The sequence below is a fragment of the Coptis chinensis genome, chromosome 8 (genome assembly GCF_015680905.1).
Source record: "Coptis chinensis isolate HL-2020 chromosome 8, ASM1568090v1, whole genome shotgun sequence".
NCBI classification, from domain to species: domain Eukaryota; kingdom Viridiplantae; phylum Streptophyta; class Magnoliopsida; order Ranunculales; family Ranunculaceae; genus Coptis; species Coptis chinensis.
In genome coordinates, this window is record NC_141463.1 from 19,668,637 (window position 1) to 19,686,246 (window position 17,610).

At 40.6% G+C, this 17,610-nt stretch overlaps 1 long non-coding RNA gene across 1 annotated transcript; it reads left to right on the forward strand.

The window, feature by feature from the left end:
- The first annotated feature begins 4,277 nt into the window (after window positions 1-4,277).
- LOC147480398 (uncharacterized) lies at window positions 4,278-5,473 on the forward strand. Its single transcript, XR_015204385.1, has 3 exons — window positions 4,278-4,386; window positions 5,190-5,334; window positions 5,421-5,473. It is a non-coding gene; the product is annotated as an uncharacterized LOC147480398 (long non-coding RNA).
- Window positions 5,474-17,610: the final 12,137 nt, after the last annotated feature.

Here is a 17,610-nt window from a genome sequence, read left to right on the forward strand (position 1 = left end):
AAACTATATTTTCAAAGGCAAGTAAATGTAAGAATTGAAAAGATTATAGAGAAGAGAGACAATAGATTAACGTGAATATCTAGGGTTTTTAATTTTTCGTGGGATTTTGTTTTTGTTTTTTCTTTTTTTGGTGAATAGTAGTGGGTTTTCGGTGGGTTTAGCAGTTTAGCTTCCCATTATAAGTTGGAGATTGCCCTTGATTTCTCGTCCTATGATGTAGACACCCTCAGAGAGCTCCAACTCTTTGAGCTATATTATGTATATAGGTGTCTAGATGGGAACTGAAATTTATTAATCACTTATACCGTGTCAAAAACAACTGCCAAATGGTTTAAATGAGGACATCTGATCTTTTGAGCAATCTATGCATACTTTTTTAGTTTTCATCTTTTCGCCACTAAAACTTAAGATCCAAGTTTAGCTTTAGATGGGTCACCATGTCACCACTTCCACATGTCCCCCTCTTGAAGGTATGGTCTATTAGTACACATTTGAGTTTCTTCATTGCAATCTTGACTCCTGTCCATCATCTCCATCCTTACTGTCTTCCCCAACTTATGATTTTGTCTCCTTCCACCGAAAGAACTGTTTGACCCACATATGATCACATATTAAAATGATTTTGTTATTTGTTAATCTCACATACAGTTGTATCCTGTTGGCTGTTCCTAATATACTTATATCTGAATAAATCCTTAATATAAATTAAAATTTTGAGTTATTTGTGTGAACGAAAGTTGTTAAAATAATTTATATCCTTTGTTTGAGGGATCCACCAACGAACCATCTCACCCAATGTGTGCCTACTTGGCTACTGCATTTACCATTACAACTCAAACACAACAAACATAAGTCTATTGGAGCATAATAGCTCAAGGAACATTGAGCGATAAATAATACACTTAAGCATGTTAAGCAATAATGTAGTAGCTTAGTCTACCTACATTCTTCAAATTAAAATTATTATGTTAAATAATGACATACTTGGTACAACTTTGCTTGATTCTTCCTTTTGCTCAGCAGCAAACTCGAACCTCTGCCCCTTATACATCACCATATCTGGCTCGACACATACAAATTCTCATCAGGCAAACTAATATAACATCCAATAACATCACTTTCCTCATATCCTTGAAAAAAAAGAGTTTGAGGAATGCACATTTGAGGAGTTGGAGTGGAACTCTGATATAATCTTTTCGAGCAGTTTGAGATGAGGAATGCTTTAGAGAAGCTCCTAGAGCTGGTTAAACGGATAACCTCTTTAGCACTTTGGGTGGTTTCTGCAGATGCATTGTATTTGCCTGAGGACATGGAAGATATGGTTTGCGATGATACTTTTCTCTCCAAGATATCAGTTGAGACATCAGTGCCTGAGACATCATCTCAACTTTAGGCGACTAATTCGAAACCCATGGACGCTACTGTGACGCCATCTGTAGACACCCCATTTTTGCACCCCAGGCATAATTCATTCACGATTTTGCCTTGAATTAAATTTGATCATATAAGGTGATTTGTTTTTTAGAGTCTTCATTTCTACATCAAATTTTTTTCTTTTTATCTTCTTTTAGCGTCTTTAGACACTCCTCATCATGTTCTAGCTATGGTTGAAGTTTCGTTGCTTTCTGAGTTTTGAGCTGAAAAATGACCAAAATGCCCCTATAACCCTTTGGAGCCCAAATCTCGTTTTTTCCACTCTTTCTTTGGATGATATTATTTCATATTTGAATTTCCCTTGAAAAATCCTTCGAAATGAGTAAAAACTTGCCTAGGTTCCTTTTGGATTTCAGAAATCCTAATCTTACCCTATCCCATTCCAACCCATTGTGTGCGCTGTTCAGTGCAATATTTAATTGGAGTAAGATTTCGACCCAAGGGTATTTTTAAGAGTTCATGGACCTTACTAATGGATTAATTAACAATTTTTGTGAAGAAGAGCTTGCCTAATTTTGACCCAGTCAAAGGGAATTTGCAGTGTTAAGAAAATGGTCAAAATGGGTTTTTTTGTAGATTTTGGACCCATGCTCGTGGGCTGTGGATCCAGCTCGAGTTGGACCTTTTCATTAGGTTTTCTAGACCATTTTCAAGCCTCCAAAAACCTAGAGAACCTTCCTTAATTGTTTGATTTGATTTGATCCCTAAAATCAAGAATATTCTAGAGAATATGCCATTTTGGAGCCAAGTTTGGAAACTCTAGATTGTGGGCTCATTGACGACGTATAGGGTTTGCTTTTTTTGCCCTAATCCATCTAAAAGATCCTTAAATCAAGGGCCAAAATTGCACCCCTTATCCCACCTCTTGAATCAAGGGCCAGATTTAGGAAGTGTAACCAAAAAGATATCAAGCCATTGGATTTTTCTTAATCAATACTCAGCCATTGGATCAAACTTATTACCATATTGAAATCCATCCCAAAAAGCTATAAATATGGGTCTCTTTCACCCACAAAAAGGATCTGGAGCTAGTGATTTGGAGTTAATAATCTAGAACTAGTTATTCAGAGCTAATAGCCTAGTAGTATTCTTTTCTTGAGTGTTATTCTTTTTTCTTTTCTAGTTCATCATTTTAGGGTAGAATTTCTTTAGTTTAATCTTGAGTTGAAGGTAAAATTTCGACTTCAAGGTTTTTTTAATGAAGTTCTTCGTGTTCTTCGTCTTTAGTCTATTTTTCCCCTCTTTCGATCTTGAGTAGAAGTTTTTTTTCACCAAAAGTTGTTTTTTTCTCAAATCACCTGTTTCAATCCAAAAATCACAGTTGTTAATTCAAGATCAAGTTTATCATCATTATTCATCAAACAATCAATCCAGATAATCAATCAATCGATCAATCTACAATCAAGTATGATGCAACATTCCAAACAAGGTGACATATTTCTCACTACTAAAATAAGGGCTTTTTGTGTCACTTATTTTTTTTGTCTTGTGTCACTTACTAGAAAAAAGTGACACATAGAGTTTTGATGTGTCACTTTTTTATAGAACGAGGGCTGATGTGCTACTTCTAGGAAAAGTGACACAAGTAATTTTATTTTTTGTGTCCCATTATTTGGAAGTGACACTAGCGGTTTGCCTTGATGTGTCACTTCTGGGTGTAAAAATATCGAAATAAATAAGCGACACGATCACACGAGTACGAGTACGAATAATTACTTCGTATGCAATGAATCTCAAAGTCATGATTTTGGGCGTGCAGCTGTATTTTTAAGTTCCCTCTCCCAAAAACAACTAACTTACTAAACCTAGAATGAACAGGAATAGAAAGAGAGTAGAAATAGAAACTGAAAGTCGTTTAAATCCTTCGTACTCATCACTTAGGTTAAAAAAGAAAAAAACCAGAAGAAAAAAAACAGAAAAGAAAAACTCTGTCTCGTAACCGCGCGTTCTTCCTCCCAACTTCTCACCGGCGTTTTATTGCACCACACTTCACCCATCTCTCTCGCCCGTGTGTTCTCTCCGGTTAAACTTTCCAGCTCTCTCTCTCTCGCGAGCAAGAAAATAAAGGTAATATTATTTTTTCGTTTTTATTTAATTGTCTATGTTTTGGATGCTATTGAAAATTAATCTGATCAAAGTTTTGTTTTTGAGTCTATTATAGCACTCTATATTTGTTGTTGTCGAATCTTTGAGTCTATACAGGAAACAAAACGTGAATTTTGATAAAAAACGAAACCGTAAACTTTGATCAATAAATTTGAGATTGAATGAAAGGGAATTGGTCAAGAAACTGATTTAAGCACCGTTATAAGTTTATAACCATAGCTTGCATTCAATTTGAACACTAGATAATATTGTTGTCAGGTTCTGCTATACAGTGTAATTTAGAGTATTTGGATTTTATAATTAATTTTTAATTTCCGATACGCGGGGGACACACCGGGGACACGCCAGAATAGTAATTTCCGATACGCGGGGGATAGCCCCTCCTCACACGTAATTGGCGACTCGTTGTTCGACGCCAAGTCGTTTCCTATGGACCGCCCATCGGCGTCTGGCTCGATATACAGGTTTGATATGTTTACCAATGACTGGGTGTGTTTATCGCCTATGTTATCGGCTCGGGGAGTTTTATGTCGCGGCGGTCAATGGGGGGATTATTGTGGCTGGTGGCGGGTCTAGACATGCTATGTTTGGGGCAGCTAGAAGTAGGATGAGTTCAGTGGAGAGATATGATGTGGAGAAAAATGAGTGGGTGGAGATGGATGGGTTACCGAGGTTTCGAGGTGGGTGTGTTGGGTTTTTAGTTGGGAATGGTGAGGAGATGGAGTTTTGGGTTATGGGTTGGTATGGTGAGTCGAGGACAGTTTCGGGGGTTTTTCTAGTGGGTTGGTATGCTTTGTATGAAGAACTTGATGCTGAAGGCATGGAGCGTACAAGGGAGGTCTATAGGTATTTATGCGTTCATAAACTTACTAATTGGTACTTTTAATACTAGGGTCAATTGTCACTTGTTTTCTTTAATGGTATTATCTGTTAGAGAGCTTAAAGATGATAAGTAACTTCTATGCATTGCTTGATAACTTCTATGAATTTCGGTTTGTATGTTAATTAACTTTGTGTTATGAGCTCCTCGAGTTGTACTCTAGTTCTTTCTTGACTTGTGCCCTTGTGAGCCTTGATCAATCAACCATTTAAAACACCGGCCACCGCATGAAAGGATGGTTTCCTCTCGAAAGTACTCTCTCTTATCAAACACACATGTATTTTTGCATGCATACCGCCTTCTTAGTCGGCAAGATACAAATGTGCGTATGTCAAGTATGTGACTATGCCATTATTACGCATCATAGGAAGTTAGGAACAAAAGATTGGTAATAACCGAGTATCTGTTTGATTCAAGTCAAAACTGTAATTTTGTAGAGGTACTACATAAGACTCGTTAATTTTGGTTTAATAGCTGCAGATCTTTGTCTTTTTGTTGCGTATTCTTAACCATGATGTGGTTAAAGTAAAGATAGTTCTTGTAGGAAAAATCTCTACACTTGATGCATCGTAGCGCATAAATGTTGCAAGATTCATTACCTTATGTCCCTCATTTATCCATTTATATATGTCCTTGGAGATCGAGAATGTCCATCCATTGCGATAATAACGTAGGATATATTATCAATTGGATCCAATTTGTGATGCCAATAACAATGATCGAAACGGATGTCGTGTCTAACTCAAGAACTATATTATTGTGTACCGAGAGAATGTTTGAAGCTGATTCCCCATTCAAAGTTCTCATTTGCGAAGATCCGGTTACTTGTCGCCCAATTTGAGATCCGGCAAAAGAATATTGATGGTGCACGTAAGCTTTTGGGGAATGCTATTGGAAGAGCCCCAAAAGACAAGGTATTATTAATGTTTTCTTTATATAACTTTGAGTCGTATATGTTTCTCTTTAGTAAGGTTTTATCGACTCTCATGCCTTGACAAAGATATTTAAGAAATATATCGAGATAGAGCTGCAGCTCGGAAAAAATTAGTCGATCTGAGAACTCTCTATGAGAAATACCGGAATGGGCTCCCGAAAATTGCTATGCCTAGAGCAAGTATGCTGAATTGGAGAGGTCATTAAAAAACCGAGAGGGCTAGAGCTATATTTGAACTTGCAATAGCACACCTCACTTGACCGATATGCGAATTGCTTTGGAAGGTCGCGTAAAGATAATATTGCTATGGTTGTATTGTCAAACATATAAATTATCTGTATAACTCACTTGCATCTGTATATCATTGAAAGGTTTTTACTGAAACTAAAAGTAATATTGCTATGGTTGTATTGTCAAACATATAAATTATGAAACTGCTTTCATCAAGTTTTAGGTAAGGTTGGAATATGAAAATCAAACAATGATTGTAGTCCATAATTACATAAATGGTATTTGTGTTTTTTAAAAATGTATAATCTCTCAAAATATATTTTAGTTATTGAATAAGAAAAGAAGACAAAAATCCGAAGAAGAGAGAAAAATAATTATGTACGGCCCTAATTAGTTTTGGCCTCCTCTCTCACACATCTACATATAGGGTTTGTGGGGCTATATGGATCGGTTGGGTAGGAAATTTTTGCTTCTTTTCCCTGCTTAGTTCCCTTTAATCGAGGTCAATTACAATAGTCTTTTTTGAAAAAAAATATTACAGTAATCTTTCTCCTCAGGGGACATAATTTTGTGAGACCAATAATTTCTTTTTTACACCTTTGTTATAACCAGCAAGTGAATAAGATCACCAGTAAATTATAAAGTCTACATAATTAACTGTGTTTTTTTAGAAAAATATAACTTCATATGTAATGCACAAAAGTCAAGATGTCTGAATATGTTTTCAAGGGTAGATTTGGGGTGGAGTAGAGAATTGATAGTTAAAAAAGGAAGAGAAACTGCATTTGTTCGATTAAGTACGGCTTATTTGATACCTATATATTGCTTGAATAACACAACAAATAATGATTTTGAAGCACTAATTTGGAAGTATGGTTGCATTAATGCCGGCTTATCAGTTAAACGGTAAAACATAATTCTCAAAGGCTCAAACTTTTATTCTTGTTACCCAGTATTAGCCTTAAAATGATATTCTTCATAAAGTGAAAAAAATATTTCTATTTGACATCTTTGTTGAATCAAGTACACACCTTGTGGACACAAACACACACATGCTTCGGAGAATGGGGATAACTAAATGTTTATCTAATCAGCCTTTCTCTTGGCAATCGACTAGTGAAAATCCAATTTTGTTATATCTTAAGCCTTTAATTGGGGATTCAATTGGAAGAATTTCTAGTTTGGCGTGGAAGGAAATAATAGTTTTGATGTTTATGTTGTTTGTTTGGTTCCCCGCTTCAATATAATAGAAGTTGAAACCGAGGATCCGGGAAAACTTGATACTCGATTAGGTTCCGTGGCATAACGTTGAATCAATATAAACAAAAGGCATGTCTATCTTGAATATGCTGAATATCTAATTCCTATGATTATCATACATGATATTAAACCCCTCGGTATCGATAGTCCTAATCCTTAAAAGAGAAGTGGTATAATGATTTATCACGATTTTACTATATATTCTCTCTGTTTAGTTAGTACAAATCAAAGGCAATAAATTTTATTAATCATGATTTTATCTAATTTATACAGGCATATATTGATTTCGAGATATCGAAGGGGAATATGAAAGAACCGCATAACTCTATTAGAGGTTACTTGATCGCACAAAAGCACTTGAAGGTGTGGATCACTTTGCTGGCGTTTGAGGCGATCTTTGGTTTGGAAGGCAATGACGCGGGCGTAAGAGAATGACCAAGCTTTACTACGAACAAAGGAAGCAAAGCCTCCAACGCTTAGAAGTATGTTAGAATTGCTTTTCCGTTCTTTGAAAAGTGGTGTATAGATTGAGTCTCACATTTCCTATTTTACTCCCAGTGTTTTGAAAATGCTGTTAACCACTTGAGAACTTCCGCTTTGAGCTCAAGGAAGAAAGAGCTATCTTTGTTGGAGGAGTGGCTGACTATGGAGAGTAGCTTTGGCGACATTGGAGATGTCGATAGTCAGAATAAGTTGCGAGAAGCTCAAAAAGAGGAGAGAGATCGTTTCGAGGATGGACCCTCCACCGGGTATGCTCCTTCGCGTGCATTTATGTTTCGTTGGCTCCGGTTATTAGTGTAAACTTTTGTATTTTGTTGTGGATGGTAACGCAAATCCTCTTATAATAATTTTCAGTGCACGAGGAATACTACTTACTATATATCTTCCTCGAGGAGATCGCACCACAGAATCTCAAGATTCTTGATGCTGCTTACAAGTGGAAAAAGCAAAAATTTAGCCATACGGAGGAATGAGGGGTGTTCACATGGTAATTATGTCATGAAAGCAGATACTCATTTTATTTGTTTTTCAAGGTGATGTCTCATCTTGTGTTATATATGTTCGTTTTCATCCTGTATGGTATCTGTGAAGTGCTTTGAAATGAGTTTCTACTTTTTCTCGTTCTTTTTCAAAGTCAAGGCTATACACAGGTCCATGTATTGTAAAAATTTGATGTTGTATTACTTAAGCAATGTGATTTTGAATGTATGTTTTTCATGTTTTAGCTGACAACGTTTCTGTTATGTTGTCTTTAGGAATATTGTTTTGCATGTGACCCGTCTTTTTCCAATGTTTATTGTCTACACGACTAGTTAGTTTTCATTGTAAATTAAGTAAAGAAACAAATATTTACAGTAGGATATATTTTTATATAGTAATGATTCTTATACCTGTTATTGTTGATGCTTTATCTTTTAGACAAGTTTGTCTTTACCACGAATTTTAGTTTTGCTTTTAACATCCAAATAGTAAATAGTGGCCACCACAATTTTATGTGAAAAATCTAGTGCATTTCTGATGAACAACATACAATTCCCCGAAAAAAAAAAGCTTCTAGTTTGGTGGTCTCACTATTGAGATTTCCATCAAAGTCGATTCATGTCCAATCACTCGCACTACACCTGAAAGTACAATGTTTTGAATGTTGTTTCTTTCTTCTCGAGTGGATGTTGTTTCCGTATCATAAAGCAGGTTAAAGTGATTTTGGTTGTGATGTTTTGATAAATGTATGTGGATGTTGTTTATGTCATAAAGCAGGTTAATGGGATTTTGGTTATGACGATAGGATGCGAGTTGAGAAATGAATACGATCGAATACAAAAATGAGAAAATGTTTTTAAAAAAAATTATTTTCATTTGTCTCACTTTTGAAAAAAGTGACATAATATCTATTCAAAGTGACACAACTGACCACTCTTATGTGTCACTTTCTTTTTCATACGAGTTATATGGAGTTGATTCCCAAAAATGACACAAGAAGTAAGGGGCTTTTGTGTCACTTTTGACGTACTTGTGTCTCACTCTGGTCCAAAAGTGACACAACTAGTATATTTAATGTGTCACTTTTGACATACTTATGTCTCACTCTGGTCTAAAAGTGACACAACTAGTATACTTAATGTGTCACTTTTGACGTACTTATATCTCACTCTGGTCCAAAAGTGACACAACTAGTATACTTAATGTGTCACTTTTGACGCATTTTATGTCTCATCTCTGGTCCAAAAGTGACACAACTAGTATACTTAATGTGTCACTTTTGACGCATTATGTCTCACTCACTCGGTCCAAAAGTGACATAACTAGTATATTTAATGTGTCACTTTTGACGCACTTATGTCTCACTCACGTCTAAAAGTGACACAACTAGTATACTTAATGTGTCACTTTTGGACGTTTATGTCTCACTCTGGTCCAAAAGTGGCACAACTAGTATACTTAATGTGTCACTTTTTTAACGAAAATTATGTCCCACTCTGGTCCTAAACGGATACAACTAGTGTCACTTTTGACAAGCACTGTGACACTCTTTCTTAAAAGTGACACAAGAGGTTATTCTTAAGTGTCACTTTTATTAACAAAAAGTGACACATTTAGTAAGGCTTTTGTGGGTAGAACTTTATGTGTCGGGGGCTTATAGGTCACTCCAGAATTAGTTTCAAAAGTGACACAAGTGACTTCTTGTGTCACTTAAAAAGTGACACAAAAAGCCCTTCTTTTAGTAGTGATCTTTTATCTTTTATTTCATTTAGCATTGCATATTAGGTTATTTTTTCAGTTTTATTATAGCATATAGTTATTAATCTTTAAATAATTTAGTAAAGATCATCCAACTTGGTAGATTAATTTTCAAGCTTTTTTCGTTCGCCTATCTCAAAACATTACAGCTCAATAGAAGTAAGGCTGGTTTTTACCAGGCGAGTGTGGGTGCCTAACACCTTCCCACATTGTACCTTGACTCCTGAACCCAATAATCATCTAGTTTCGAGGGCTAGGCCTTTACATAGGTTTTACTCAACTTTTCCTTAATAAAGTTAGTGGCGACTCTAAAATCAATTGCATAGACCTAGGTACACATTTTTGTGTGTACACCATCAGAACAAATAGTAATGGTTGGTTGCTGGCTTGATATGAAAGAGGTATCAAGCTGATTTTCCACGTGCACTAGCTCTTTTGTTCTTTTTTAAAGCATTTGATAGCGTCATAACTACATATGTTTTTATGGAATGTTGACATTTATTTTGCTTTCTTTTGTTATTGTTGTGTCCATGCACTGACAGTTATATTTACGTGTTGCTAAGGAACATTGTTAGTTATGTAGTGCACAGCTAAATATTAGTTGTAATTGTACATTAAGATTCTGAAGTTAAAATAAGAAGAAATGTAACATAGATATTTAGTATGTTGTATGTGTAAAGCATGAGAAGATGGATTTCCATATTTATCTTACCTATAGTGGAACCTTTTCTCATTCAGGTGAGTCTTCTTCTTGGAACCATTACAAGGAAAATACCTCTTCCAACTTGCACTAATTCAGGCTCCTTCAAGACTGGACATCATGTATCTGAAACTTCCGATAATTTTCCGGTGATGGGATCTAATGAAATACTTGTCCTTAAACAACTTGATTCGATTGGGGAGCATTTCCTTGAAGTCCTTTTGAAAATGAAACATAATGGAGCCATTGATAAGACTAGGGCTGGATTTACAACTCTTTGCAATCGCCTTCTATGTTCAAATGATCCGAGGTACTTTCTTGCTTCATTTTTTTTATTCTATCTCTATTTTTGGCATGCTTAATTTGAGATGAATATAATAGTCATCACTAATTGTCTGTTTAATCGTCAATGCTTCCATTATTACTTGCTCTGTACCCACATATTGGGGGTTTCCAGCATGATTTTCAAAAAAATCTAGCCACATTATGTAATCACTTTCTAAACTATCTGTCACTTCTCACTTGTTAGACTCTGGAAGATGACCGAGTCTTGGATGGAACAACTTATGGAAAGAACAGACGGTAGATGACTTGTTACAAAGAAGTGCTGGGATACCTGTAGGGGAGCAATATCCCCATTAAGAAACATTGCATATGAAACATAAGCGATCTCAATACAACGACCTCCAGGACCGATCTATGAAGCAGCTCTCTAAGAAACATTGCATACGCGACTTCAATACATCGACCTCCAAGACCGACCTTGTGAGCAGCTCCTTCGGTATAGGTGGTACGCTAAACTCAGCCCGAGACATCACAATGCAGCGAATAATCGAGACCAACGCCTCGGATAAAGGCATACCCCATCATGTGTAATCATTACCAAAATCTTACCTTCATCGGGAAATGAGGGTCACCTCACCCACTCCCAATCATAAAACAACTAAAAATAACCTCCTCCCTACACTTGTCCACCAGGGTCCCATTGTCCCAAGAATCTAAGCCCCCCAAAGCCTATAAATACCACCTAATGGAACTACGTGAGACCTGATTCTTCTCTCCCCAAAAAGAGATCAAGAGAAGATACGTAGGCAGCTCGCTCAGGAGCGAACTCGGTCTAATCCAAACCCTAATCACCCCTTTATCTACAGTAATCAGGAAAAAACCTAAACGATCTTTTACATTGGCGCCGTCTGTGGTTTCGATTACTTGAGAACCACCTTAAATTCGTTCATCCATCACCAATTCTTAAGCCCACGAAGCATGGTCAGCCTCGAAGCTCAAGTCGAGCACCTTGCCCACCAGTTGGGAATAACGAACGAGAGCATTTCCTTGCTCAGGGAGGAAAATGCTACTTTACGAGCTCAGGTGGATAGTTACCAGCAACAACAAGTAGGTAACGGAGCAGAGAACGGCATCAACGATGTTAATCAACAGATTAACGAGTTATCACAAAGGATTGGTCAGAACGCCGTAAAGAAGGATTCGACACAGATTGTGCACAAGATGCTTAAGACATATCGCGCGTCTCCGTTCAGCGCAGAGGTTCTCAATAAACCCTCTCCACAAGACTTTATCCAGCCACGCTTTCCCATGTACGATGGCAGCACGTGCCCTGGTCAGCATGTGGCTCGCTACATTCAGAGTTTGGCACTTTACAGCTCACCCGAGTTTGATCATCTCCACTGCAGATTATTTCCAGCCAGTCTCAAGGATGGCGCTCTTGATTGGTTCTTTTCACTGGAATCTGATTCTATAAAACCTTCGAACAACTTACTGATTTGTTTGCCAGCCAGTACGTCCACAACAGGCGGAAGAAGGCAGATCTTGATTCTTTGTTTCAATTATCATTCAAGGAAGACGAAACTATTCGTGAGTTCCTAGGACGGTTCAAGGCCGAACTATTGTGCATGGAAAGCGGCTTGAAAGAATCTTTTGCCACACTGGCCTTTTCCAATGCTTGCCGAGTGCGTAACACCGACCTCTCCAGGTCGTTGATGAAGGAACGCCCAGAGACACTGTCCGAGCTCTACGCTCGCGTGGACAAGTACATCAAGTTGCAGGAAACTTTGAAACTCCACGGCTTAGACGAGAACCAGGAGGTGGCAGCAGTTTCAGATCGTACTCCACGGGCAAAGAAGCGCTCTAGGTCGCTTGTCCCAAAAGCCAGTATCCGATCAGACAACAGCAGAGAGTTCGCTATCCTGACGCGCTCCCCCAGTTACATTCTGGGTAAGATTAAGCGAGCCCCATTCTTTCGGCCCGATGTGAGGCAACCAGTAGATCGACCTGACAAGCCATTTTGCGCATTTCACAACGCCAAATGCCATGAAACTGATGCATGCTGGGGGCTTAAACATTATCTCCAGGATCTAGTGGAAGCCGGCCATATAAAACAGTACACTAGCATTCCTGACGGCGACTTGCGTCACAAACTGATGGCTCGCCGAGTACGTAGTCGATCTCCACCTCGCCGTCACTACCAAGAGGTTCAAGCTCGTCCTCGCAGCAGAGGACGTCCACGAGATCGTTCGCGCCACGAGCGAAGGCAGCACTCATCCGATCGTGACAATGATCGAACTATTCACGTGATTACTTTCCCGGACGATTCCGTAACCTCATCCAGAGAGAAAAGACGTCGTGTTGGCGCTCTTCAGGAAGTCTATCATTTCACTTCACAGACAGCTCACACCCCGCGTGGTTCAGGTCGCAGCGCAGGTGATATCACTTTCACGGAGGCCGACTTAAGCAAAGTCTGCCTTCCTCATAATGATGCAATGGTAGTCCATGTCAAAATTAGCGACTGGACAGTCAAGCGTGTCCTGATCGACCCCGGCAGTTCCTGTGACATCTTGTTCTACCACACCATGCAAGAGATGAACCTTCCCAAGTCCGTCCTCCTAGACCCGATCGCCCCCCTTTATGGGTTCAATGGTTCCAGGGCCGATCCCATTGGTGATATTATACTTCCAGTGTCGGTGGGATCTAGAGAGGACAAGATCAGCTGCAATACACGGTTCTGCGTTCTAGATAGCAAGTCGTCATACAATGCCATACTCGGACGACGTTGGATCCATCAGATGCAGGCGGTACCGTCAACGTTGCATCAAGTTCTCCGTTTCCCAGGACCTAGATGAATGATGGAACTTAGAAGCAATCAGCTTGAAGCGTACCATTGTAACCAGATCCTGTCAACAAGTGAGACTGCCCGTGAACCGACCCCTGCCACACATGAACCCACCAGTTACACAATGGCACATGACTTAGTTCTTTGAAGTCCAAATGACTGCCAAGCCCAAGCGAGCGGGGGGCTCTAGCAAGCAGATTTTCTCTCTCAATCGCGGATACCGCTTTTCGCTCCCGAGTCCTTACTTCGCCAGCAAAGGTCTCCAGCATTGATCCAACGTCAGTAACTTCGTCAGATAGAGTATCAGAGGTCGTCTCAGCTCGTGTTAGGCCGCCACAGATGACCGCAGCCTCCACACCATCAATGTGCATGCAGCCAGGTCCCACTCCCCAGGTCGTGGGTATCCCTGTCAGCGTTGCCGCACAGGTCGCTCCACCCTCAGCGACCAGTCATGTCGTCCCACAAAGTGTTCAAAACTCCCCCGATAGCGAATCGCCCAGCAGCGCTTTGCCATCAGTTGCAAAATCTCCAGCGGCAGAACGAGAAAAAGTGAACCTAGGCACCGAAGACGACCCCAAGTTTGTATATGTAGGGGCTAACCTCGACCCCACAATCAGGACCCACCTTGTAAATTTCTTATCTAGGAATAAAGATGTTTTTGCTTGGTCATATATCGATGTGCCCGAATAGATCCTACACTTGCATGCCATAAATTAAATGTTCATCCCAATGCTAGACCAGTCCGACAACGACCCCGCCGACTATCCCTGCGTTTTCAAAAAGCCATCAACGACGAGGTTGACAAACTCAAGCAAGTCGGTTTTATCAGAAAAGTAGACTATCCGGAGTGGATCACTAACATCGTGGCAGTACCCAAAAAGAACGGAACAGTTCTCCTATGCGTCGATTTTACGAATGTAAATTAGGCCACACCAAAAGACAGTTTTCCCCTACCTCGCATTGACCGACTTGTCGACCAGACCTGTGGTCATGAGCTTCTCTCCTTCATGGACGCGTACAGTGGGTACAACCAAATCCCACTCGCAGAGGAGGATCAAGAGAAGACCTTTTTCATTACAGAGCAAGAAATCTATTGCTACAACGTTCTCCCGTTTGGCCTGAAAAACGCCGGAGCAACGTATCAACGCCTGGTTACTGACATGTTCCAAGACATGTTAGGCGACACCATGGAGGTCTACATCGACGATATGGTCGTCAAAAGCAAAAAGCGGTGATGATCACCTCGACCACCTTGCCAAAAGCGTTCTCTAGATTACGCCAAATGCGGGCATGAAGTCAATCCGAGAAATGCCTTTTTGGAGCGTCCTCCGGCAAATTTTTAGGGTATCAAGTGTCTCAGCGAGGGATCGAAGCGAATCCAGACCAGATCCGAGCGTTCTTAGACATGCCCGATCCCCGCACGAAGAAACAAATACAGAAATTGTCAGGCATGGTCGCTGCACTCAACCGATTCATATCAAGGGCATCCGATAGGTGTAGACCGTTCCTGCAACTCCTTAAAAAAGGCGAGCAGTTCTCATGGAGCGATCAGTGCCATCAAGCATTCGCCACTCTCAAAGAGTACCTCACCACGCCCCCCGTCTTAGCCAAGCCCGTAGATGGAGAGACTCTGGGGCTCTATCTGGCAGTATCCGATTTCGCCATCAGCTCAGTTCTCTTCAAAGAGGAAAACAATTCAGAAAAACCGATCTACTTCACAAGCAAGACGCTCACGACAGCGGAAAAGAATTACTCCTTCCTGGAAAGAGCCGTACTTGCTTTGTTGTATTCGGCACGGAAGTTCAGGCCTTACTTTCAGGCGCATCAAATCAAAGTTCTTACCGACCTCCCATTGAAGAAAATCCTCCACAAAGAAAACAAGACTACTCGAATGGCAGTTTGGGCCGAAGAACTCGGTGAACACCACCTGGAGTTCGTACCACGGATTTCTCAGAAAGGACAGGTCGTCGCCGATTTTCTAGCGGATTTCCCTGTTGATGACCCCAATTGGGAACAAGAAGCCGACCACCCAGATTCGAAAGAGCACATCAAGTCCACCTGGTCTCTCTTTGTAGATGGTTATAGCAATCCTGGCGGCAGTGGCATAGGGGTTGTCTTAGTTTCACCCGATGGAACGGTGATGGAGAAGTCGGTTAAGCGATCGACTTATGACTTCCAATAACGACGGTCGGAGTACGGTGATTAATCGGGACTTCAGATATGGCGCAGCTTCGGTGTCAAAGAGCTCCAAGTCTTTAGTGACTTCGCACCGGTTGTTAGCCGCCAGTTGCAAAAGAGTACACTACCCATGAAGGTAATCTTTCAAAATATCTTCGTGTCGTTCATCAATTATTGCCTTCTTTTAAGCGGTACACATACATCATTTCTTGCGTGGCCGAAACCGTCATGCGGACAGTTTAGCTTACCTAGCAACCCAGACCCCGAGCTGTACCCCAGGACAACTACTCATAGAAGTAGTCGATCGACCTGCGTACCAAGTCGAGCACAGCCTGACCATAAGCGACCTATTCCCTCTCTCCACCAGTCAGTTGAGTCAAACATGGATGCAGCCTATCATCGACTATATCCAGCACGGTGCGCTCCCTGAGGAGCGTACCAAGGCTAAGCAGATCCCCTATCAAGCACGACGTTATTGTTTGTTCCATAACAAATTGTTCAGGAAATCCGCTGGTGGCCCACACTTGCGGTGCACCACTCCAGAGCAAGGTCAGTTAGTTTTTGCAGAGATCCACGAAGGAGAATGTGGAAATCATGCCGGAGGTCGCTCTTTAGCCCATAAGGCCATTTCACAAGGATATTTTTGGCCCCGTATGCAGATCGATGCTAAAGCATACGTCCTCAAATGTGTCAAGTGTCAAACATTTGGCCACAATATCATCCAACCTGCTCGCAAACTGATCAGTATAACAAGCCCATGGCCATTCCACATGTGGGGCATGGACATTATGGGACCATTCATCCCACAGAAAAGTACGGGCTTCCGCTTTGTATTAGCTGCAACCGACTACTTCACCAAGTGGGTCGAGGCTATTCCTTTAGCACACGTCAAAGAGTCACATGTCAGAAACTTCATCTGGACTCACATCATCACCAGATTTGGTTTGCCACATACATTAGCAATGGATAATGGGCCTCAGTTCAAAGGCAGAACGGTTAAAGAGTTTCTAGCCAAGTGGAAGATCGTTCACGCATTTTCTACTCCACAGTACGCTCATAGTAATGGTCAGGCAGAAGCCAGTAACAAAGCAATCTTGGAAAACTTGAAGAAAAAGATTGAAAAGAATAAGAGCCAATGGCCAAATCAATTGGAGAATATTCTATGGGCTCACCGCACCACAGCTCGATCCAGTACCGGCGAATCACCATTCTCCTTATGTTATGGCACAGAAGCCATAATTCCCACCGAGCTGACAGTCACTACGACTCGATCAGAACTTGTCGAGTCGGGACACAACGACTCCATGTTAGCACGAGAAGTTGACCTGTTGGAAGAAAATCGGGACTTAGCTGCCATCAGAGTCGCATCTTATCAGCAAACTCTGAAGAACTCCTACAACAAGCGAGTTCATCCTAGGTCTTTTCAACCTGGCGACCTAGTGCTGAAAAAGACGCAAGACGATTCCAAGTTAGCACCTACATGGGAAGGCCCCTACATCGTGGAACGCGTCGTCGGCAATGGAGCATACTGGATAAGAACCCAAGAGGGGAAGATGTTGCCTCAACCTTGGAATACCTATCTACTGAATTTTTTTACCAGTAGCGCCATTCATGTTGTATATCCTTTGTTCACATTAATGAAAACTAAGTTTCTTGTGTTAACTAATACAATATAATCTATTTACTTGTATTGACAAGTCAAACAGTTTACACAGCATAGATAATCAACACGTTTACTGGGTCCGCCATCCTCAGCCAGCAGCACGCTGTCGCGAACGAGAACGCTCTCCGCGAGCATACAGCTCTCTGGAGCTTACAGGCTCTACAGCCTCTCCAAGTCTTGTTACGTCGAGGACCTATATTTCTAGGATCGACCACACGAGAACGCTCTCCGCGAGCATACAGCTCTCTGGAGCTTACAGGCTCTGCAGCCTTTCCAAGTCTTGTTATGTCGAGAACCTATATTTCTAGGATCGACCACACGAGAACGCTCTCCGCGAGCATACAGCTCTCTGGAGCTT